Here is a 23,725-nt window from a genome sequence, read left to right on the forward strand (position 1 = left end):
TCCAAGCGGGCTGTCCTGTTGTTATTACTGAAGAGTGGTTTCAGTCTGGCCCCTCTACTATAAAGGTCTGATTGGTGGAGTATTGCAGAGATGGTTGTCCTTCTGGATGGTTCTCCCATCTTCACAGAGGAACTCTGGAGCTCTGTCAGAGTGACCATTGGGTTCTTGGTCACCTCCCTGACCAAGGCCCTTCTACCCCCATTTCTCAGTTTGGCCCGCGGCCAGCCAGCTCTAGGTAGAGTCTTGGTGGTTCCAAACTTCTTCCATTCTAGAATGATGGTGACAACTGTTCTTGGGGACCTTCAATGCTGAAGACATTTTTTGGTACCCTTCCCCAGATCTGTGAATCGACACAATCCTGTCTCGGAGCTCTATGGACAATTTCTTCGACCTCATTGCTTGGTGTTTGCTCTGATGGGCATTGTCAAATGTGGGACCTTATATAGACAGGTATAATCATAAACAATATGATTTTACGTGGCATAAACAAAAACACAAATTCTCAGTCAGAAAATATAAGTCAGAACACAGCGCCTTTATTCTCTCATGTGATTTCAGGTTCTGAAAATGTCCTTCCACACAGAAAGAGAGCAGTGGTAGGGCTTTTTTGGTGTGTGTCTTCTTATGCTCCTTCAGGCTCCTTAACCAGACAAAACTCTTTACACACTGGGAGTATTGGAAAGGCTTTTCTCCTGTGTGTGTCCTCTCGTGAGCTTTTAGGTCTCCTACTCGTGAAAATCAGTTAAACACTGGGAGCAGTGGTATGGCTTCTCTCATGTGTTTGTCCACTCATGCTCCTTCAGGCTCCCTAACTGAATAAAACTCATTCCAAAGTGGGAACAGTGATAAGTCTAGTCCCTCTCATACCAAAGACAGAGTATTTAGTAAAATACTAAGAAGAGAACTAAATTAAACCTCCATAAAATAAAACTGTCTTCCTGCGAGACTAGATTCCTCAAAAACCTGAAGTCAGTTTTCAGAACATACCATAATTTCTTAACTTGGTGGCCGCCATAATAAATTATAATCCAGAACATAAAATCTAATATTTCTCTCATGTTTATAGCAGAGCTCTATAGGCAAAGGGGGATTCCTAGACATTTGTACAACTGAATGCATTCAACTGAAATATGTCTTCTGCATTTAACCCAACCCCTCTGAATCGGAGAGGTGCGGGCGACTGCCTTAAATCGACATCCACATCATCGGTACCCGGCTTTTCGTCTGTGTGTTTTCTCTCATGCCTTTTCAGGGTAGCTAACACTGTACAACTCTTTCTACAATGGGATCAGTGGAAAGGCTTTTCTGCTGTGTGTTTCCTCTCCTGAGCTTTTAGGTCCACTACTCTGGAAAATCTATTTTTACACTTTGAGCAGTGGTAAGGCTTTTTTCCTGTGTGTATTCTCTCATGCCTTTTTAGGTTACTTAACACGATAAAACTCTTTCCACACTGGGAACATTGGAAAGGCTTTTCTCCTGTGTGTGTCCACTCATGCTCCTTCAAGCTCCTTGACTGAATAAAACTCATTCCACAGTGGGAACAGTGATGAGGCTTTTCTCCTGTGTGTATTCTCTCATGCCCTTTCAGGTTAGCTAACACGGTAAAACGCTTTCTACACTCGGAACAATGTAAAGGTTCTTCTCCCGTGTGTCCATTCATGAGCTTTTAGGTTCCCTGATTGGGAAAATCTCTTTTCACATTGGAAGCAGTGGTAAGGCTTTTCTCCTGTGTGTATTCTCTCATGCCTTTTCAGGTTAGCCAACAGGGTAAAAATCTTTCTACACTGGGAACACTGGAAAGGCTTTTCTTCTGTGTGTGTCCACTCATGCGCCTTCAGGCTCGCTAACTGAATAAAACTCATTCCACAGTGGGAAGAGTGATACGGATTTTCTCCTGTGTGTATTCTCTCATGCTCTTTTAGGTGCCTCCTCTGAGTCAAACGCATTCCACACTGGGAACAGTGATAAGGCTTTTCTCCTGTGTGCATCCACTCATGCTCCTTCAGGCTTCCTAACTGAACAAAACTATTTTCACACTGGGAGCATTGGAAAGGCTTTTCTCCTGTGTGTGTCCTCTCATGAGCTTTTATGTCCCCTGATCCGGAAAATATTTTTTTCACAGTGGGAGCAGTGGTGTTGTCTCGCTGATTTGGGCATCTCTGGGTCTGGTTCCCCCCAAATTACTCTTCCTGCTGTCATAGCGAGAGTCTGGTCTCCCCCCTGCCAAAGACAAACAGAGTATCTAGTTAAACAGAGACCTGAATGAAACCTCCACATGATAAAACTGTCTTCCTATGAGGTTTAATCTAGACTAGATTCCTCAATAAAAGAGCAGAACTGGTCGTCACAGAGTGGCTGTAGTGCTTTGTAGGCTGGGTAAATCCATTTGAATTCAATACATTTTTGATTTAAAAACAATCTTTCCTTACATGTTTAACTATGGAAGAAGTGGTAAGAAAGATACTTTTTGTAACTGAATGTAAAAATATAAAAGAGATATACAGTACCAGTTAAAAGTTTGGACACACCTACTCATTCCAGGGTTTGTCTTTATTTTTACTATTCTCTACATTGTAGAATAATCTTACAACTATGAAAACACATATAGAATCATGTAGTAACCAAAAAAAGTGGTAAACAAATCAAAATATATTTTGGATTCTTCAAAGTAGCCACCCTTTGCCTTGATGACAGTGTCGCACACTCTTGGCATTCTCTCAACCAGCTTCACCTGGAGTGCTTTTCCAACCGTCTTGAAGAAGTTCCCACATATGCTGAGCACTTATTGGCTGCTTTTCCTTCACTCTGCGGTCCAATTCATACCAAACCATCTCAATTGGGTTGAGGTCGGGTGATTGTGGAGGCCAGGTCATCTGAAGCAGCACTCCATCACTCTCCTTTTTGGTCAAATAGCCCTAACACAGCCTGAAGGTGTTTTGGGTCATTGTCCTGCTGAAAAACAAATGGTAGTCCCACTAAGCACAAACCAGATGGGATGGCATATCGCATTTGGGCAAATTTATTTAAATAGCCCTTCTTAGATCAGCTGATTTCTCAAAGTGCTGTACATGATGATGGAAACAGTATGCACCTGAGCTCAATTTCGAGTCTCATAGCAAACAGGTAGAATACCTATGTAAATAATAATAATAAATCATGTTTTTTCTTTTAATAAATGTGACATTTTTTCTAAAAACCTATTTTTGCTTTTTCATTACGGGGTATTGTGTGTAGATTGATGAGGATTTTTATTTATTGTAGAATAAGGCTGTAACGTAACAAAATGTGGAAAGACTTTACTGACATAAATAAGGGATTAAAGACATCCAAACAAATCTCACAGATATAGGACAGACACCAGATATAGGACAGACACCAGATATAGGACAGACACCAACAAACTTCCTTTAGATGTTTTGGGGGAAACAATGTTACTATGGTTACTGTTGTTCCATCTTGTGAATGTTATCCAATGTGTTACTATGGTTACTGTTGTTCCATGTTGTGAATGTTATCCAATGTGTTACTATGGGTTATAGCAGTACGGACAAATAATTTTTTGACATAAAATAATTTAATATTTTGTTGATACATCCATTGGTCTTACAATTCTAAATGTAATAGCAAAATGATCCTTGGTATAACCTTAAAACATTTCTCATTCCGTTGTCGTTGAAGTGAGGCCTAGCCTACCGGTGAACAGGGTCTCATTCATATTGGGAAATTATTTGGCTGGAGGAAGGTTGTGCCAAATCCTGTCATTTGTAAGGAACCCAGAATTGAGGAACCTGATGGTTTATCAGAAAAGTACCCTGCAGTGTTCCCAGCACGTGCCGTTACACGTGCTCTGTCTAAGAAAGTCACAGGGAGCAAGTCTAGTATGTCAGCGATCCCACCATGGTCGATCTGTCAGACATTTATGGGTGATCCTGAATTCGGTGAACCTCCTGAGTTGACCTCTCCTTTGAAAACCACAAAGGTGAGAGTTTGTAGAACCTCAATGAAGAGAGGATCCCTACAGTTGACACTTGGATGTCTAGGAAGCAGCAGATTGATGAACAGAGTAAAGATGTTTCTAGGAAGCAGCAGATTACTAAACAGAGTAGAGATGTTTCCCTCTCCCCTCTTTTTGCTGAGATGCATCCAGAAGAAGAGTTTAATTAAGTTCGTGTTGGTAATTTTGACATATGGCATTCTAACGAGGAAACGGCGCTCTAATGAGGAAATTGTGTTCTCGCGCCACTTCTGGGCAAGACGATTGGCCCAGTTTCGACCGATTAGGATTTTTCAATGCCGATACCGATTATTAGAGGACCAAAAAAGCCAATACTGTCACGCCCTGGCCTTAGTTATCCTTGTTTTCTTTATTATTTTGGTTAGGCCAGGGTGTGACATGGGTGATTTATGTGTTTGGTCTTGTCTAGGGGTTTTTGTAGATTTATGGGGTTGTGATCTTTTAGGTGTCTAGGTAAGTCTATGGTTGCCTGGATTGGTTCTCAATCGGAGGCAGGTGTTTATCGTTGTCTCTGATTGGGAGCCATATTTAGGCAGCCATATTCTTTGCGTATTTTGTGGGTGACTGTTTCCTGTGTCAGTGTTTGTGCCACACGGGACTGTTTCGGGTTTTCACGTTTCTTGTTTTGTAGTTGTGTTCATGTTGAGATTTTCTTATTAAAAGAACCATCGACACTTACCACGCCGCATATTGGTCCTCCGAGCCTCTCCTCTTCAGATGAAGAGGAGGAAAACCGTGACAGATACCAATTTATCGGCCTATTTTTTTATTTGTAATAAAGACAATTACAACAATACTGAATGAACACACTATTTTAACTTAATATAATACATCAATAAAATCAATTTAGCCTCAAGTAAATAATGAAACATGTTCAATTTGGTTTAAATAATTCAAAAACAAAGTGTTGGTGAAGAAAGTAAAAGTGCAATATGTGCTATGTAAGAAAGCTAACGTTTCTGTTCCTTGCTCAGAACATGAGAACATATTAAAGCTGGTGGTCTTCAATATTCCCAGGTAAGAAGTTTTAGGTTGTAGTTATTACAGGAATTATAGGAATATTTCCCTCTACACCATTTGTATTTCATTCATCTTTGACTATTGGATGTTCTTATAGGTACTTTATTGCCAATGTAACAGTATAGCTTCCGTCCCTCTCCTCGCTCCTCCCTGGGCTCGAACCAGGAACACATCGACAACAGCCACCCTCAAAGCAGCATTACCCATGCAGAGCAAGGGAAACAACCACCCCAAGGCTCAGAGCGAGTGACTTTTGAAATGTTATTAGCGCGCGTTAACTAGCTAGCCATTTCACAACGCACAACGAAGAGCGGCTGGCAAATCGCACGATAGTGCTGTTTGAATGAATGTTTACGCGCCTGCTTCTGCCTACCACCGCTCAGTCATATACTTAGATACTTGTATGCTCAGTCAGATTATATGCAACGCAGGACACTCTAGATAGTATCTAGTAATATCATCAACCATGTGTAGTTAACTAGTGATTATGATTGATTGTTTTTTATAAGATACGTTTAATGCTAGCTAGCAACTTACCTTGGCTTACTGCATTCGCGTAACAGGCAGTCTCCTTGTGGAGTGCAACGAGAGAGAGGCAGGTCGTTATTGCGTTGGACTAGTTAACTGTAAGGTTGCAAGATTGGATCCCCCGAGCTGACAAGGTGAAAATCTGTCGTTCTGCCCCTGAACAAGGCAGTTAACCCACCTTTCCTAGGCCGTCATTGAAAATATGAATTTGTTCTTTAACTGACTTGCCTAGTTAAATAAATGGTATAAAAGAAAATCGTGCAAAAATACAAATTTCCGATTGTTATGAAAACTTGAAATCGGCCCTAATTAATCAGCCATTCCGATTAATCAGTCAACCTCTAGAACAGAGTAAAGATTTTTATTTATTTTTATTTATTTTACCTTTATTTAACCAGGTAGGCAAGTTGAGAACAAGTTCTCATTTACAATTGCGACCTGGCCAAGATAAAGCAAAGCAGTTCGACAGATAAAACGACACAGAGTTACACATGGAGTAAAAACAAACATACAGTCAATAATGCAGTATAAACAAGTCTATATACAATGTGAGCAAATGAGGTGAGAAGGGAGGTAAAGGCAAAAAAGGCCATGATGGCAAAGTAAATACAATATAGCAAGTAAAATACTGGAATGGTAGTTTTGCAATGGAAGAATGTGCAAAGTAGAAATAAAAATAATGGGGTGCAAAGGAGCAAAATAAATAAATAAATTAAAATTAAATACAGTTGGGAAAGAGGTAGTTGTTTGGGCTAAATTATAGGTGGTCTATGTACAGGTGCAGTAATCTGTGAGCTGCTCTGACAGTTGGTGCTTAAAGCTAGTGAGAGAGATAAGTGTTTCCAGTTTCAGAGATTTTTGTAGTTCGTTCCAGTCATTGGCAGCAGAGAACTGGAAGGAGAGGCGGCCAAAGAAAGAATTGGTTTTGGGGGTGACTAGAGAGATATACCTGCTGGAGCGTGTGCTACAGGTGGGAGATGCTATGGTGACCAGCGAGCTGAGATAAGGGGGGACTTTACCTAGCAGGGTCTTGTAGATGACATGGAGCCAGTGGGTTTGGCGACGAGTATGAAGCGAGGGCCAGCCAACGAGAGCGTACAGGTCGCAATGGTGGGTAGTATATGGGGCTTTGGTGATAAAACGGATTGCACTGTGATAGACTGCATCCAATTTGTTGAGTAGGGTATTGGAGGCTATTTTGTAAATGACATCGCCAAAGTCGAGGATTGGTAGGATGGTCAGTTTTACAAGGGTATGTTTGGCAGCATGAGTGAAGGATGCTTTGTTGCGAAATAGGAAGCCAATTCTAGATTTAACTTTGGATTGGAGATGTTTGATATGGGTCTGGAAGGAGAGTTTACAGTCTAACCAGACACCTAAGTATTTGTAGTTGTCCACGTATTCTAAGTCAGAGCCGTCCAGAGTAGTGATGTTGGACAGGCGGGTAGGTGCAGGTAGCGATCGGTTGAAGAGCATGCATTTAGTTTTACTTGTATTTAAGAGCAATTGGAGGCCACGGAAGGAGAGTTGTATGGCATTGAAGCTTGCCTGGAGGGTTGTTAACACAGTGTCCAAAGAAGGGCCGGAAGTATACAGAATGGTGTCGTCTGCGTAGAGGTGGATCAGGGACTCACCAGCAGCAAGAGCGACCTCATTGATGTATACAGAGAAGAGAGTCGGTCCAAGAATTGAACCCTGTGGCACCCCCATAGAGACTGCCAGAGGTCCGGACAGCAGACCCTCCGATTTGACACACTGAACTCTATCAGAGAAGTAGTTGGTGAACCAGGCGAGGCAATAATTTGAGAAACCAAGAGTGTCGAGTCTGCCGATGAGGATATGGTGATTGACAGAGTCGAAAGCCTTGGCCAGATCAATGAATACGGCTGCACAGTAATGTTTCTTATCGATGGCGGTTAAGATATCGTTTAGGACCTTGAGCGTGGCTGAGGTGCACCCATGACCAGCTCTGAAACCAGATTGCATAGCAGAGAAGGTATGGTGAGATTCGAAATGGTCGGTAATCTGTTTGTTGACTTGGCTTTCGAAGACCTTAGAAAGGCACGGTAGGATAGATATAGGTCTGTAGCAGTTTGGGTCAAGAGTGTCCCCCCCTTTGAAGAGGGGGATGACTGCAGCTGCTTTCCAATCTTTGGGAATCTCGGATGACACGAGAGGTTGAACAGGCTAGTAATAGGGGTGGCAACAATTTCAGCAGATAATTTTAGAAAGAAAGGGTCCAGATTGTCTAGCCCGGCTGATTTGTAGGGGTCCAGATTTTGCAGCTCTTTCAGAACATCAGCTGAATGGATTTGGGAGAAGGAGAAATGGGGTGTGCTGTTGTCCGGGGTAGGAGTAGCCAGGTGGAAAGCATGGCCAGCCGTAGAAAAATGCTTATTGAAATTCTCAATTATGGTGGATTTATCAGTGGTGACAGTGTTTCCTATCTTCAGTGCAGTGGGCAGCTGGGAGGAGGTGTTCTTATTCTCCATGGACTTTACAGTGTCCCAGAACTTTTTTGAGTTAGTGTTGCAGGAAGCAAATTTCTGCTTGAAAAAGCTAGCCTTGGCTTTTCTAACTGCCTGTGTATAATGGTTTCTAGCTTCCCTGAACAGCTGCATATCACGGGGGCTGTTCGATGCTAATGCAGAACGCCATAGGATGTTTTTGTGTTGGTTAAGGGCAGTCAGGTCTGGGGAGAACCAAGGGCTATATCTGTTCCTGGTTCTAAATTTCTTGAATGGGGCATGTTTATTTAAGATGGTTAGGAAGGCATTTAAAAAAAATATCCAGGCATCCTCTACTGACGGGATGAGATCAATATCCTTCCAGGATACCCCGGCCAGGTCGATTAGAAAGGCCTGCTCGCAGAAGTGTTTCAGGGAACGTTTTACAGTGATGAGTGGAGGTCGTTTGACCGCTGACCCATTACGGATGCAGGCAATGAGGCAGTGATCGCTGAGATCTTGGTTGAAGACAGCAGAGGTGTATTTAGAGGGGAAGTTGGTTAGGATGATATCTATGAGGGTGCCCGTGTTTAAGGCTTTGGGGAGGTACCTGGTAGGTTCATTGATAATTTGTGTGAGATTGAGGGCATCAAGTTTAGATTGTAGGATGGCTGGGGTGTTAAGCATGTTCCAGTTTAGGTCGCCTAGCAGCACGAACTCTGAAGATAGATGGGGGGCAATCAGTTCACATATGGTGTCCAGAGCACAGCTGGGGGCAGAGGGTGGTCTATAGCAGGCGGCAACGGTGAGAGACTTGTTTTTAGAGAGGTGGATTTTTAAAAGTAGAAGTTCAAATTGTTTGGGTACAGACCTGGATAGTAGGACAGAACTCTGCAGGCTATCTTTGCAGTAGATTGCAACACCGCCCCCTTTGGCAGTTCTATCTTGTCTGAAAATGTTGTAGTTTGGAATTAAAATGTCTGAATTTTTGGTGGTCTTCCTAAGCCAGGATTCAGACACAGCTAGAACATCCGGGTTGGCAGAGTGTGCTAAAGCAGTGAATAGAACAAACTTAGGGAGGAGGCTTCTAATGTTAACATGCATGAAACCAAGGCTATTACGGTTACAGAAGTCGTCAAAAGAGAGCGCCTGGGGAATAGGAGTGGAGCTAGGCACTGCAGGGCCTGGATTCACCTCTACATCGCCAGAGGAACATAGGAGGAGTAGAATAAGGGTACGGCTAAAAGCTATGAGAATTGGTCGTCTAGAACGTCTGGAACATAGAGTAAAAGGAGGTTTCTGGGGGCGATAAAATAGCATCAAGGTATAAAGTACAGACAAATGTATGGTAGGATGTGAATACAGTGGAGGTAAACCTAGGTATTGAGTGATGAAGAGAGAGATATTGTCTCTAGAAACATCGTTGAAACCAGGAGATGTCATTGCATGTGTGGGTGGTGGAACTAATAGGTTGGATAAGGTATAGTGAGCAGGACTAGAGGCTCTACAGTGAAATAAGCCAATAAACACTAACCAGAACAGCAATGGACAAGACATATTGACATTAAGGAGAGGCATGCTTAGTCGAGTGATCAAAAGGGTCCGGTGAGTGGAGAGGTTGGTTGGTGATTTAGACAGCTAGCCAGGGCATCGGTAGCAAGCTAGCATAGGATGGAGGTCTGTTGTTAGCCACCTCTTGCGTTCCGTCAGTAGATTAGTGGGGTTCCGTGTGGTAGAGGGGATTAATCCAAATCACACAACAACAACAAAAATAAAAACAATAGATATAGTTATAGAGGCCCAAGAAGAAAACATAATAATAATAATAAAAAAATTTAAATTGTCCGATTGTCTATTCAGATAGCAGCCGGTAAGACAGCTAACGGTTAGCAGGCCGCAGATGGGCGTTCGGGTAACGTCGCGACGGAGGAGCCAGCCGAATAACTCCTTCGGGTAGATAACGTCGGCAGTCCAGTTGTGAAGGCCCGGTGGGGCTCCGCGAAGGCAGTAAAACGGGTCCGGATAGGTGACTGCAGCCCAGGTGTGATTGATGGAACTCAGGAGTGATTGACGAAGCTTGCTAGCTCCGGAATAATTGATGTTTGCTCCGGAATCGACGAAGGCCGATAGTCACACGGATAGCAGCTAGCTAGCTGTGAGATCCGGGTATGAATGTCCAGAGAGCAGTCGAAATCCAGGGACATGGAGAGAAAAATTGGTCCGGTATGTTCCGTTCCGAGCCGCGCTGCGCCGTACAGAACTGGCGATAGATTTTCGAGCTAAAGGATAGCTGATGACCACAAACCGTGGTTAGCTGAATACTAACGATTTGCCAGTAAAGGAGCTAACTAGCTTCTGAACTAGCTTCTGGATTAGCTTCTGGCTAGTTTCTGGCTAGCTTCTTGGAGGATTACAGATCTGAGGTAAATAATACTTTTTTATAAATATACATTGGTGAGGCGGGTTGCAGGAGAGTGTTTTGAAGATGAGTTGATGGAAAATAAAAATAAAATGTATGTGAAAAAGTTGTAAATATATATATATACAGGACACGACAAGACGAGGACAAAAGACGTCTGAACTGCTATGCCACCTTGGAATGACTATGTGGAACAGATGTTTCTAGGAAGCAGCTGACTGCTGAACAGAGTAAAGATGGTGTTCTAACGAGGACATGGTGTTCTAACGAGGACATGGTGTTCTAATGAGGAAATGGACTGGGTACTGTCGCCGGAAGCTCTGGACTAGGTACTGTCGCCGAAAGCTCTGGACTAGGTACTGTCGCCGGAAGCTCTGGACTAGGTACTGTCGCCGGAAGCTCTGGACTAGGTACTGTTGCTGGAAGCTCTGGACTAGGTACTGTCGCCGGAAGCTCTGGACTGCCGAGTCGCACTGGATACCTGGTGCGTAGTGCCGGTACCGGGCTGGTGACACACACCTCAGGGCTAGTGTGGGAAGCAGGCACAGGATACGTGGAGGCGCATTGGAGATCTGGGACGTAGAGCTTGCTCAATGCGTCCTGGCTGTATGCCCATTCTAGCCTGGCAAATGCGAGGAGCTGGAATAGAGCGCACCGGGCTATGAATGCGAACTCGAGACACCGTGCGAATCTCTGCAGAACACGGTGCCTGACCAGTCACATGCTCCCTACAGTAAGCACAAGGAGTTGGCTCAGGTCTCCAACCTGACTCAGCCAATCTCCTCGTGTGCACCCCCCAAAACATTTCTTGGGGCTGCTTCTCGGGCTTCCGTGCTAGCCGTGTCCCCTCATAATGTCGTCGTTCCTCCTGCGCTGTTTCTACCTGATTCCATGGCAGAGTCCTGTCCCCTCGGTACTTCTCCTCGTAGTATCGCCATTCCGCTTTCGCTGCCTCCATCTCCTCCTTAGAAAGGTGATACTCCCCCGGCTGCGTCCAGGGTCCTGCTCCCTCCAGAATTTCCTCCCATGTCCATACTGACTGCTCCTCCGGAACAATCTGCTTGGTCCTTTTATGGTGGGTTCTTCTGTCACGGTTGTTGTATGGAGGAGACCAAGGCGCAGAATGGTAAGCGTATTTTCTTTTTTAATTAAAGACAGAACACTGAACAAACTATCAATACAAAACGAACCGTGAAGCTAATATGGGCAGTGCAGTCAGGCAAATAAACATAGACCAAGAACCCACAAAATACCGAAGGAATATGGCTACCTAAATATGGTCCTCAATCAGAGACAACGATAAACAGCTGCCTCTGATTGGGAACCAATTCAGGCCACCATAGACTTACCTAGACACCTAAAAGAATCCACTATCGTATAGTGGATTTAACAATTTCTACTAATTCATAATTAGTAAAGACATTATTTTCATGTGTCTCATATTCACTACATCAGAATAAACTGTCATCTATTATAGTATCAAAAATATGTGTTTTTTTTAAACAGCAACAAAATGGCTGCCCAGAGACTTGGTTTGGTAAACAGCTGAGGGATGGAGGAAGAAGAAGTGTAACCACTCAAATTCATTGAGAACGGTAGAAACCGTAACCCAACACCTAGCGACCTCGGTGTTGGCTTGACAGTCGCTGGACCCAGGTTTGAGTTCAGCTCAGGGCTACCCCCTGAATTCACTACACTATGAATACAAGGACTGGCCATCCGTGATGTCATAATGATAGTTTAACCAGGTTTCTAGGCTATATAGTATATTCTAGAATTCATCCATGAGGTCATAATGATAGTTTAACCAGATTTCTAGGCTATATAGTATATTCTAGAATTCATCCATGATGTCATAATGATAGTTTAACCAGGTTTCTAGGATATATCGTATATTCTAGAATTGCCAGTGTAGATTTCCCGTGGGGGTCAAATTATTAAAGCTATTGATAAGTCATTGTATCATATTCAGCCATTTTTTTTTCATGCCCTTACATTAAAGGCAAGACATACCTAGATTCAATTACATTCATGAATTGGTTTGAAACCTTTGTTTTAAACCCTTCTCAAAGTTGGCGCCTTGACGGATTTGTAAAAAATGGTTTGTCATGAAACACAATTTTTCATTTGTTTAAATGTAACTTTTATTTAACTAGGCAAGTCAGTTAAGAACATATTTCTTATTTACAATGACTGCCTACCCTGGATGACGCTGGATGACGTCCTATTGGACTCCCAATCACGGCCTTTCGTGATACAGCCTGGATTTGAACATGGGTGTCTGTAGTGACACCTCAAGCACTGAGATGCCGTGTCTGCTGTGCCACTCGGGAGCCCCAGAATCATGTTCCAGTGCTGTCCCCAACTAAAATACATCTTGGTCAACCAAGAGTCAGTCATCTGTTCTTTCTACCAATCGCCCCATGTGTTTTTATATAATCTATATGTACTGAACTTGTCTGATGCTTTAAGCACGCTGTTTGATTAAATAAATTATACACACAAATGACTAGAGGGAGCCAGTCGTCAACATAACCCGACCAGAGGGAGCCGGTCGTCAACATAACCCGACCAGAGGGAGCCGGTCGTCAACATAACCCGACCAGAGGCATCCGGTCGTCAACATAACCCGACCAGAGGCATCCGGTCGTCAACATAACCCGACCAGAGGCATCCGGTCGTCAACATAACCCGACCAGAGGCATCCGGTCGTCAACATAACCCGACCAGAGGCATCCGGTCGTCAACATAACCCGACCAGAGGCATCCGGTCGTCAACATAACCCGACCAGAGGCATCCGGTCGTCAACATAACCCGACCAGAGGCATCCGGTCGTCAACATAACCCGACCAGAGGCATCCGGTCGTCAACATAACCCGACCAGAGGCATCTGGTCGTCAACATAACCCGACCAGAGGCATCCGGTCGTCAACATAAACCGACCAGAGGGGCCCGGTCATCAACATAACCCGACCAGAGAGAGCCCCTCTCTGCTGCTGGACTTCGTAAATTTTGCCGTTCTGCTCCTGAAATTTTCAGTAATAGACTGCACCAGCAGTCTGCAACCTTTTCCAGTTGTAGTGCCGATTTATCTGACCATTTCTACCAATCTGTGTGGCGGTTATGATTTTCATATGCACATTTTCGTGGAACAGTTTCATTTAAATTATAATAGTATCTCAAAATCATTGTCTGTGAATAATCTACATTCTATCTAAATCTAAATAAAAATTATACAAATCAACAAAGTACAAAGTAACTTTTATTGCCAACTATGTAAAATACAACAGCCTACATAAAGCCAACAAATAAAAACATGGCATTCTGCATTCACTGAAATTATTTAGGATTTCTGTGCCCATAAACTGTTTCCCAGCGTAATATAAGGAGACACTAAATGTTACGTAGGTAGAGTGCATTTCAGAGATCTGAATATGAAAAACTGTCTTAACAGGACAATAATCTAAACCACAAGGCCAACTCTACACTGGAGGAGCTTACCAAGATTACATTGAATGTTCCTGAGTGGCCTCGTTACAGATTGGACTTAAATCGTCTTGAAAGTCAATGGCAAGACTTGAAAATGGCTTTCTAGCAATGATCAACAACCAACTTGACAGAACAGGAAGGATTTTAAAAAGAATAAGGAATATTCACATTAAGATCTGTCTCCTATTGGATGACATCACGACTTCCCATCAAGCCAACTACCTGAAGGCCTTACCATAACATCACTCACTCCTTCAAGCTTGCAGTTGTCAAAAAAAAAAAACTATTTTGCTCAAGACATTTATTTTTTTCCCTTTAGTGTGTTTATACTTTACTGTATTTATATATTACTTTTCAACAGGAAAAGTTAAAAATCACTGGAGGACGTCATGAACAATTCCTACAGTACAAAAACATATTCAAGTGTAGAATGCCCTTTTAAAATCACACATTAGTTCAACAACTGCAGAGTTTGTGCCCCTGTTTTATAAGATACAGATTTATAAGATAGTACTCACTGTATTTACTGGTGGCAATCAGATCAATGTCCGTTTTATAAGATAGTACTCACTGTATTCACTGGTGATAATCAGATCAATGTCCCTGTTTCAAAAGATAGTACTCACTGTATTTACCGGTGTTAATCAGATCTCCAGTCTTCTCTTCTTCATCCTCCTCTAATGTGACAGTAATCTCCCCCTCTTCATCCTCATCTCGAAAAACTGCATCTTCCTCTTTCACTCTGAAGGTGTCTTTCTTTTCTTTCACTGAAACGTCTTTCTCTTCTTCTTTCACGGTAACAGCCATACCCTCTACTTGTTTTTGTATTGTAATAGCCTCCTCTTCCTCCTCCTCTTTCACGAGAGCTTCTTTCTCCGTCCAGCAGACCTCCTCTTCTTTAGCAGGAGGAGAGTAGCTTAGTGACCTCATGGTCGGGGATGTTAGCTAGCTAGCATTAGTTACCAGACTAGTGCTAACTTAACCAGCCAGCTAGTTGACTTACAACGTAAATATGAAATTAAATGGGGTATCTAGTTGTTTCCACATAAGTATATTTAAATCATAGTGTCAAATAAAACACGAAACTTTCTAAATAACTTGAATGTTCCGACTTTGTTGGCTAGCGAGCTACCGAGGTGGCTGCAGTTGTTGAAGAGCGTTCCGTCCACTTGATTTTACGCCACAGTAGAAACATCGCCTGAAAGACACATCGCTATCTGCTGTCCGGAGGGAGGAAACGCAGTTGAGGAGGGAAAGCTTGTTTTTTTTCCTTCAATGAATTATAATATTATAAAGCAGTTTTGGGAAACATTTTTCCTCTCCATTAAATATGAATATTATATCAACACGTACAAAGAGCAACAAGTGTTGTTTGATTAGGTCAGATTTTTATGAGAATTCAAAGCAAACTCTACATCTACTCCACATCTGTATTTCTGATTCATTCAAATAACTAATAATAAGCACCTACTTATTGATACCCTTGATAAAGATGAGCAAAAATGTATGTATAAAATAAATCAACTTTACCCACTACCAGGATATTTTAGCCCAAAACCTGGTTACCTCTCTGCTAGGAGGCTGAAACTTGGCCATAAGTGGATCTTCCATCAAGACACATCAACACCCACGAAGAAATTAATTAATTGGGCACAAAATCAACATTTTCAACGGCCATCTCAGTCTTCGGACTTGAACTCCATTGAAAACCTGTGGTTTGAATTGAACAGGGCAGTCCATAAGCACAGACAAAATAAATCAAGGACCTGGAGAGATTCTGTATGGAGGAATGGTCTAAGATCCCACCCAATGTGTTCTTGAATCTCATAAAACATTTCAGTGTTGTTATCCTCCCAAGGGGAGGGTGCTGGAATATTGAAAACATTGGTAGCAATAATTCAGACCCCTACCTTTTGAGAATTACATGTTAAACTATATCTCTTTCTCTGAGCAATTGTATTCGTATAAAATAATATAATTTCCCTTTATTTTTTTACATACAATATAGATCAGTATTTGAATTCTTTATTTTATAGAGTCGTTTATCTCATCTTTATCAAGGGTGTCAACAATTTTGTCCCCCACTGACCTCTATACTGCTGCTACATGGTGTAACAATACATCATGTAGATACTCCTACATTTTTGTATTATTATTATTATTTCACCTTTATTTAATCAGGAACAAGTTCTCATTTACAACTGCGACCTGGCCAAGATAAGCAAAGCAGTGTGACAAAAACAACACAGTTACACATGAACAAACATTCAGTCAATAACACAATAGAAGATCGATAATATATTTTTATGTTTAGGAATATTGTGAAACATGATCATTCCACTATTAATGTAGATATTATGGACATTTTATTAAATCAAACGTTTTACCATTGGGACGCTTTATTTAATTAAGTAATTATTATTTTCGGATATAAAGACGACGCTGTATTAACAAAAAACGGATTGCAACTTGCAAAACATCTGGGAAGAAAATTACAGACGGAGGCGCACCAACTTCCAACTTTGTTCGACATTTGAAGCTGCACAAAGAACGGTAAGTCGTGGCTAATATAGCCGACAGCTATATAATTAATTGTTTTGCTAGTATAGCATGTAGGCTAACGTAACATTAAATCAATGAGACTCCACACAGTCAGTCAGTGCGGGAACGTGAACATTGCACCCAAGATTGAGCAACAACTGGCTAGGCAGTTGGTAGCCTAAATCCTACCTGATGTTACTGCTGTTCCTAAAACCATTGACATACGTTAGCCTACTGTAACCACACACAGAGAGGGTGTGTGTGTGTGTTAAGGTTGGGCGATTGTGTAACCGCCAACATCGCCCGACTGCGCCCCATAGCTTGTCTTGACTTGGGACTTGAGTGCTAAGACTTGAGACTTGTAAAACAATGACTTTGTCCCACCTCTGGTATATACTACTGTATATTAGTCTATGTATTACTCATCTCATATGTATATACTGTATTCTATACTATTCTACTGTATCTTAGTCTATGCATTACTCATCTCATATGTATATACTGTATTCTATCCTATTCTACTGTAACTTAGTCTATGCCGCTCTGACATCGCTTGCCTAAATATTTATATATTCTTATATTACTGGACTGTTGGAAGCTAGAAACACAAGCATTTTGCTACACCCACAATAACATCTGCTAAACATGTGTATGTGACAAATAAAATGTGATATGATGTATATACAAGTCGAAAGTTTACATACACCTCAGCCAAATACACTTAAACTCAGTTTTTCACAATTCCTGACATTTAATCCTCGTAAAAATTCCCTGTTTTAGGTCAGTTAAGACCACCACTTTATTTTAAGAATTTGACATTTCAGAATAATAGTAGAGAGAATGATTTATTTCAGCTTCTATTTCTTTCGTCAGATTCCCAGTGGGTCAGAAGTTTACATACACTCAATTAGTATTTGGTAGCATTGCCTTTAATTTCTTTAACTTGGGTCAAACGTTTCAGGTAGCCTTCAAAAAGCTTCCCACAATAAGTTGGGTGAATTTTTGCCCATTCCTCCTGACAGAGCTGATGTAATGGAGTCAGGTTTGTAGGCCTCCTTGCTGGCACACGCTTTTTCAGTTCTGCCCACACATTTTCTATAGGATTGAGATCAGGGCTTTGTGATGGCCACTCCAATACCTTGACTTTGTTGTCCTTAAGCCATTTTGCCACAACTTTGGAAGTATGCTTGGGGTCACTGTCCTTTTGGAAGACCCATTTCCGACCAAGCAATGCAGATGTTGCTTCAATATATCCACATAATTTTCCTACCTCATGATGCCATCTATTTTGTGAAGTGCACCAGTAGCTCCTGCAGCAAAGCACCCCCACAACATGATGCTGCCATCCCCGTGCTTCATGGTTGGGATGGTGTTCTTCGGCTTGCAAGCCTCCCCCTTTTTCCTTCAAACATAATGATGGTCATTATGGCCAAACAGTTCTATTTTTGTTTCATCAGACCAGAGGGCATTTCTCCAAAAAGTATGATCTTTGTCCTCATGTGCAGTTGTCTAGCTTTTTTATGGCTGTTTTGGAGCAGTGGCTTCTTCCTTGCTGAGCGGCCTTTCAGGTTATGTCGATATAGGACTTGTTTTACTGTGGATATAGATACCTTTGTACCTGTTTCCTCCATCTTCACAAGGTCCTTTGCTGTTGTTCTGGGATTGATTTCCACTTTTCGTACCAAAGTACGTTCATCTCTAGGAGACAGAACCTTCCTGAACGGTATGACAGCTGAGTGGTACTATTCTTTGTACAGATGATACATTCAGGCATTTGGAAATTGCTCACAAGGATGAACCAGACTTGTGGAGGTCTACAATCTTTTTTTCTGAAGTCTTGGCTGATTTCTTTTGATTTTCCCATGATGTCAAGCAAGGAGGCACTGAGTTTGAAGGTAGGCCTTGAAATACATCCACAGGTACACCTCCAATGGACTCAAATGATGTCAATTAGCCTATCAGAAACTTCTAAAGCCATGACATCATTTTCTGGAATTTTCCAAGCTGTTTGAAGGCACAGTCAACTTAGTGTATGTAAACCTCTGACCCACTGGAATTGTGATACAGTGATTTATAAGTGAAAAAATCAGTCTGTTAACAATTGTTGAAAAAATTACCTGTATCATGCACAAAGTAGATGTCCTAACCGACTTGCCAAAACTATAGTTTCTTAAAAATAAATTTGAGGAGTGGTTGGGTGTATGTAAACTTCCGACTTGTAGGTCTGGTGTTGGAGATCATTCCACACTCTGTGGATCTCCTGCATGCATTTTCTGATGTTTAATCAGACCACTTGAATGAGAGTATATCTTGTCACATTGATCACAGCTATAAGGCTTCTCTCCTGTGTGTGTTCTCTGGTGCTCTTCAAGGCTTTTGCCCTGATCATTTTTATGACTGCTCTCCTGTGTGTGTTCTCTGGTGTGATACCAGGTTGCTTGACTGAGTAAAACTCTTGCCACACTGATCACAGCAAAAAGGCTTCTCTCCTGTGTGTGTTCTCTGGTGTGATACCAGGTTGCTTAATGAAGTAAAACTCTTGCCACACTGATGACAGCTATAAGGCTTCTCTCCTGTGTGTGTTCTCTGGTGCGTTTTCAGATTACTTGAATGAGTAAAACTCTTGCCACACTGATCACAGCTATAAGGCTTCTCTCCTGTGTGTGTTCTCTGGTGTGATACCAGATTGTTTGACTGAGTAAAACTCTTGCCACACTGATCACATCTATATGGCTGCTCTCCTGTGTGTATTCTCTGGTGTGATACCAGGCTACTTGACTGAGCAAAACTCTTACCACATTGATCACAGCAATATGACTGCTCTCCTGTGTGTGTTCTCTGGTGTGATACCAGGTTGCATGAATGAGTAAAACTCTTGCCACACTGATCACAGCTATAACGCTTTTCTCCTGTGTGTGTTCTCTGGTGTTTTTTAAGATAACTTGAATGAGTAAAACTCTTCCCACATTGATTACAGCTATAAGGTTTCTCTCCTGTGTGTGTTCTCTGGTGTCCTTTAAGGTGTCCTATCCAAGAGAAGTTTTTTCCACATTGCTCACAGCTATATGGCTGCTCTCCGGTGTGTGTTCTCTGGTGTGATACCAGGTTGCTTGACTGAGTAAAACTCTTGCCACATTGATCACAGCTATATGGCTTCTCTCCTGTGTGTGTTCTCTGGTGTGAAAGGAGGTTTCTTGAATTAGTAAAACTCTTGCCACACTGATCACAGCTATAAGGCTGCTCTCCTGTGTGTGTTCTCTGGTGTGATACCAGGTTGGTTGACCGAGTAAAACTCTTCCCACACTGATCACAGCTATAAGGCTTCACTCCTGTGTGTATTCTCTGGTGTGATACCAGCTTTCTTGAATTAGTAAAACCCTTGCCACACTGATCACAGCTATAAGCTGTCTCTCCTGTGTGTGTTCTCTGGTGTGATAGCAGGTTGCTTAACTGAGTAAAACTCTTCCCACATTTATTACAGCTATAAGGCTTCTCTCCTGTGTGCACTCGCTGGTGTATTTTAAGCTTTGATGAATATGTGCAATGTTTCCCACAGTCAGAGCAGCAATGAGATTTCTTCCCTGTGGGTCTCTGCAGGTGTTTGAGGTGTTCTGATCTGGAGAGACTTTTCTCTGCCTCGTCAGCATCATGTTGTTGTTGAGGCTCCCCAGAGGATCCACGATAGTCCCGTCTCTCTCCTGTGTGAACAACAAAGTCAGACAGATGGTTAAAGGCCGACAACAGCAGAAATCCATTGTTAATTTGAGGTAAAAGGTGATGCCCAGAGTGTACCCATGAACTTGTACAACAATTGACATTGTTAAATTATTTGACAATTGTCAAGTGAGCAACAATAGTCATATTTGGTCTTGTTTTCACATTAGTAGTAACATCGACGATTGTAGGCTAGAAATAAGTTAAAGTTGCTGAACCCCTAAGCAGTGTGCCAGAAGACTTTTGGTCTCCAATGTAGACCCCTTTCTGTGTTTGTTAAAATTGTGGCACGAGGGCAATTTGGTTGTAGAAACCCCTCCATGCTAATGAGGAAACCTCCAGCTGCGTACCCCCTCTAGCACCTGGGTCAGCGCACTCTCAAGTGTTGTTTTTTGCCATCATTGTTAGCACACTAAGGGATTTCCTCCTCTTCTTCCGAAGAGGAGAGGTGAGAAGGATCAGAGGACCAATATGCGGCGTGGTAAGTGTCCATGGTTCTTTTAATAAGAAATAGTACACATGAACAACTGAATACAAAACACAATAAACGTGGAATGAACGAAACCCAAAACAGTACACAGACACGGAAACAAACACCCACAAACAAACAGTGAAACCCAGGCTACCTAAGTATGATTCTCAATCAGAGACATGACACCTGCCATGACACCTGCCTCTGATTGAGAACCATACTAGGCCGAAACGTACAAATCCCCAAATCATAGAAAAACAAACAGACTTCCCACCCCAACTCACGCCCTGACCATACTAAATAAATACAAAACAAAGGAAACAAAGGTCAGAACGTGACACACACACACACTATACTATACATTTATTAAACATAAGTTCATCACAACCCGGCTGGTGGAAATTGACAGAGGACCAGTGCACTAATAATAATATAAAGCAATCATTTTGCTCTTTATTTAACCATCTTACAAATAAAACCTTTGTTCATTGAAATTGTGAATAACTCACCACAGGTTAATGACAAGGGTGTGCTTGAAAGGATGCACATAACTCTGCAATGTTGGGTTGTACTGGAGTCTCTCAGTCTTAAATCATTTTCAGCACACAGTCTGTGCCTGCATTTAGTTAGTGAGGGCCGAGAATCCACTCTCACATAGGTACGTAGTTGCAAAGGGCATCAGTGTTTTAACAGTGCGATTTGCCAAGGCAGGATACTCTGAGCGCAGCCCAATCCTTCTGATTAAATAACATTTTCACAGAACCTTGTTGCAATTTCGATGAGGTTCTCTTGTTAAGATATCGGTAAGTGGACTGGAGGCAAGGCATGAAAGGGATAAGGAATCCAGTTGTTTGTTCGTGTCATCCGTTTCGGGAAAGTACCTGCGTAATTGTGCACCCAACTCAGGTGCTTCGCTATATCACATTTGACATAGTCTGTAAGCTTGAGTTCATTTGCACACAAAAAAATCATAGAATGATTGTCCTTGGTAATGCAGACAGAGTGATTGTCCTTGGTAATGCAGACAGAGAACAGTTCCTACTTCTTAATCATAGCCTCAATTTTGTCCCACACATTGAATATAGTTGCGGAGAGTCCCTGTAATCCTAGATTCAGATCATTCAGGCGAGAAAAAACATCACCCAGATAGGCCAGTCATGTGAGAAACTCATCATCATGCAAGCGGTCAGACAAGTGAAAATTATGGTCGGTAAAGAAAACTTTAAGGTCGTCTCTCAATTTAAAAGAAAAACGTGTCAATACTTTGCCCCTTGATAACCCCCCTTGATAACCAGCACTGTATGTTGTAAAAGCGTTACATGGTTGCTGCCCATATAATTGCATAGTGCAGAAAATACACGAGAGTTCAGGGGCCTTGCTTTAACAAAGTTAACCATTATCACTGTGGTGTCCAAAACATTTTCCAAACTGTCAGGCATTCCCTTGGCAGCAAGAGCCTTTTGGTAGATGCTGCAGTGTACCCAAGTGGCGTCGGGAGCAACTGCTTGCACGTGCGTTACCACTCTACTATGTCTCCCTGCGCAATCAGTACAGATACCAACATGAGCAGCAGCTACGTTTGGCTACATACATTAGTGGAATTCCTGCGAGAGAGTAATGGTTAATGTGATTGGAAGTTAATTATTTGACTACGGTACCTGTATTTGACATTGTGTTGCTATTTCACAGAACACTAGATGGTTTAATTTTATTTTTGCCAGTGAAACGAGGCTACTCAGGTGAGAAAAAACCTCACCCAAATGTATAGCCCTGTTGGAAAATATAAATTGACAGTTTGAAAATGTGAAGAAAATTTATTATTTGTACATTTTTTAAAATGTGGTTCACATTAGTACTAGGCGCACCCCTGACGGCATACTCCAGTTTGGGAATACCTGTGATAGACCTACTGTAGGACCCATAATTTTACCTAACAACATAGACCTACTGTAGGACCCATAACTTCATCTAACAACAACATAAACCTACTGTAGGACCCATAACTTCACCTAACAACAACATAAACCTACTGTAGGACCCATAACTTCACCTAACAACGACATAGCTCTACTGTAGGACCCATAACTTCACCTAACAACAACATAGACCTACTGTTGGACCCATACCTTAACCTAACAACAACATAAACCTACTGTAGGAACCCATAACTTCACCTAACATAGATCTACTGTATGACCCATATCTTCACCTAACAACAACATAGACCTACTGTTGGACCCATACCGTAACCTAACAACAACATAGACCTACTGTAGGACCAATAACTTCACCTAACAACAACATAGACCTACTGTCGGACCCATAACTTCACCTAACAACCACAACATAGACCTACTGTAGGACCCATAACTTTACCCTAACAATAACGTCACCTAACAACAACACAAACCTACCGTAGGACCCATAACTTCACCTAACAACAACATAGACCTACTGTAGGACACATAACATCACCTAACAACATAGACCTACTGTAGGACCCATGACTTCACCTAACAACAACATAGACCTACTGTAGGACCCATAACTTCACCTAACATAGCGCTACTGTAGAACCAATAACTTCACCTAACAACAAAATAGATCTACTGTAGGACCCATAACTTCACCTATCAACAACATAGACCTACTGTAGGACACATAACTTCACCTAACAACAAAATAGACCTACTGTAGGACCCATAACTTCACCTAACATAGCGCTACTGTAGAACCCATAACTTCACCTATCAACAACATAGACCTACTGTAGGACACATAACATCACCTAACAACAACATAGACCTACTGTAGGACCCATATACTCACCTAACATAGACCTACTGTAGGACCCATAACTTCACCTAACAACAACATAGACCTACTGTAGGACCCATAACTTCACCTAACAATAACATAGACCTACTGTAGGACCTATAACTTCACCTAACATAGACCTACTGTAGGACCCATAACTTCACCTAACATAGCGCTACTGTAGAACCCATAACTTCACCTATCAACAACATAGACCTACTGTAGGACACAACTTCTCCTAACAACAAAATAGATCTACTGT

The 23,725-nt window shown here is 42.0% G+C and overlaps 2 pseudogenes; one reads left to right on the forward strand and one right to left on the reverse strand.

Annotated features, from left to right (window-relative positions):
* The window catches only part of LOC109875482 (gastrula zinc finger protein XlCGF17.1-like), a 79,147-nt pseudogene that overhangs the window by 26,982 nt on the left and 28,440 nt on the right, over positions 1-23,725 (forward strand).
* On the reverse strand, positions 18,894-22,523 carry LOC116355543 (zinc finger protein OZF-like; annotated as a pseudogene).

This window comes from Oncorhynchus kisutch, linkage group LG20 (assembly GCF_002021735.2).
Source record: "Oncorhynchus kisutch isolate 150728-3 linkage group LG20, Okis_V2, whole genome shotgun sequence".
Taxonomy (NCBI): domain Eukaryota; kingdom Metazoa; phylum Chordata; class Actinopteri; order Salmoniformes; family Salmonidae; genus Oncorhynchus; species Oncorhynchus kisutch.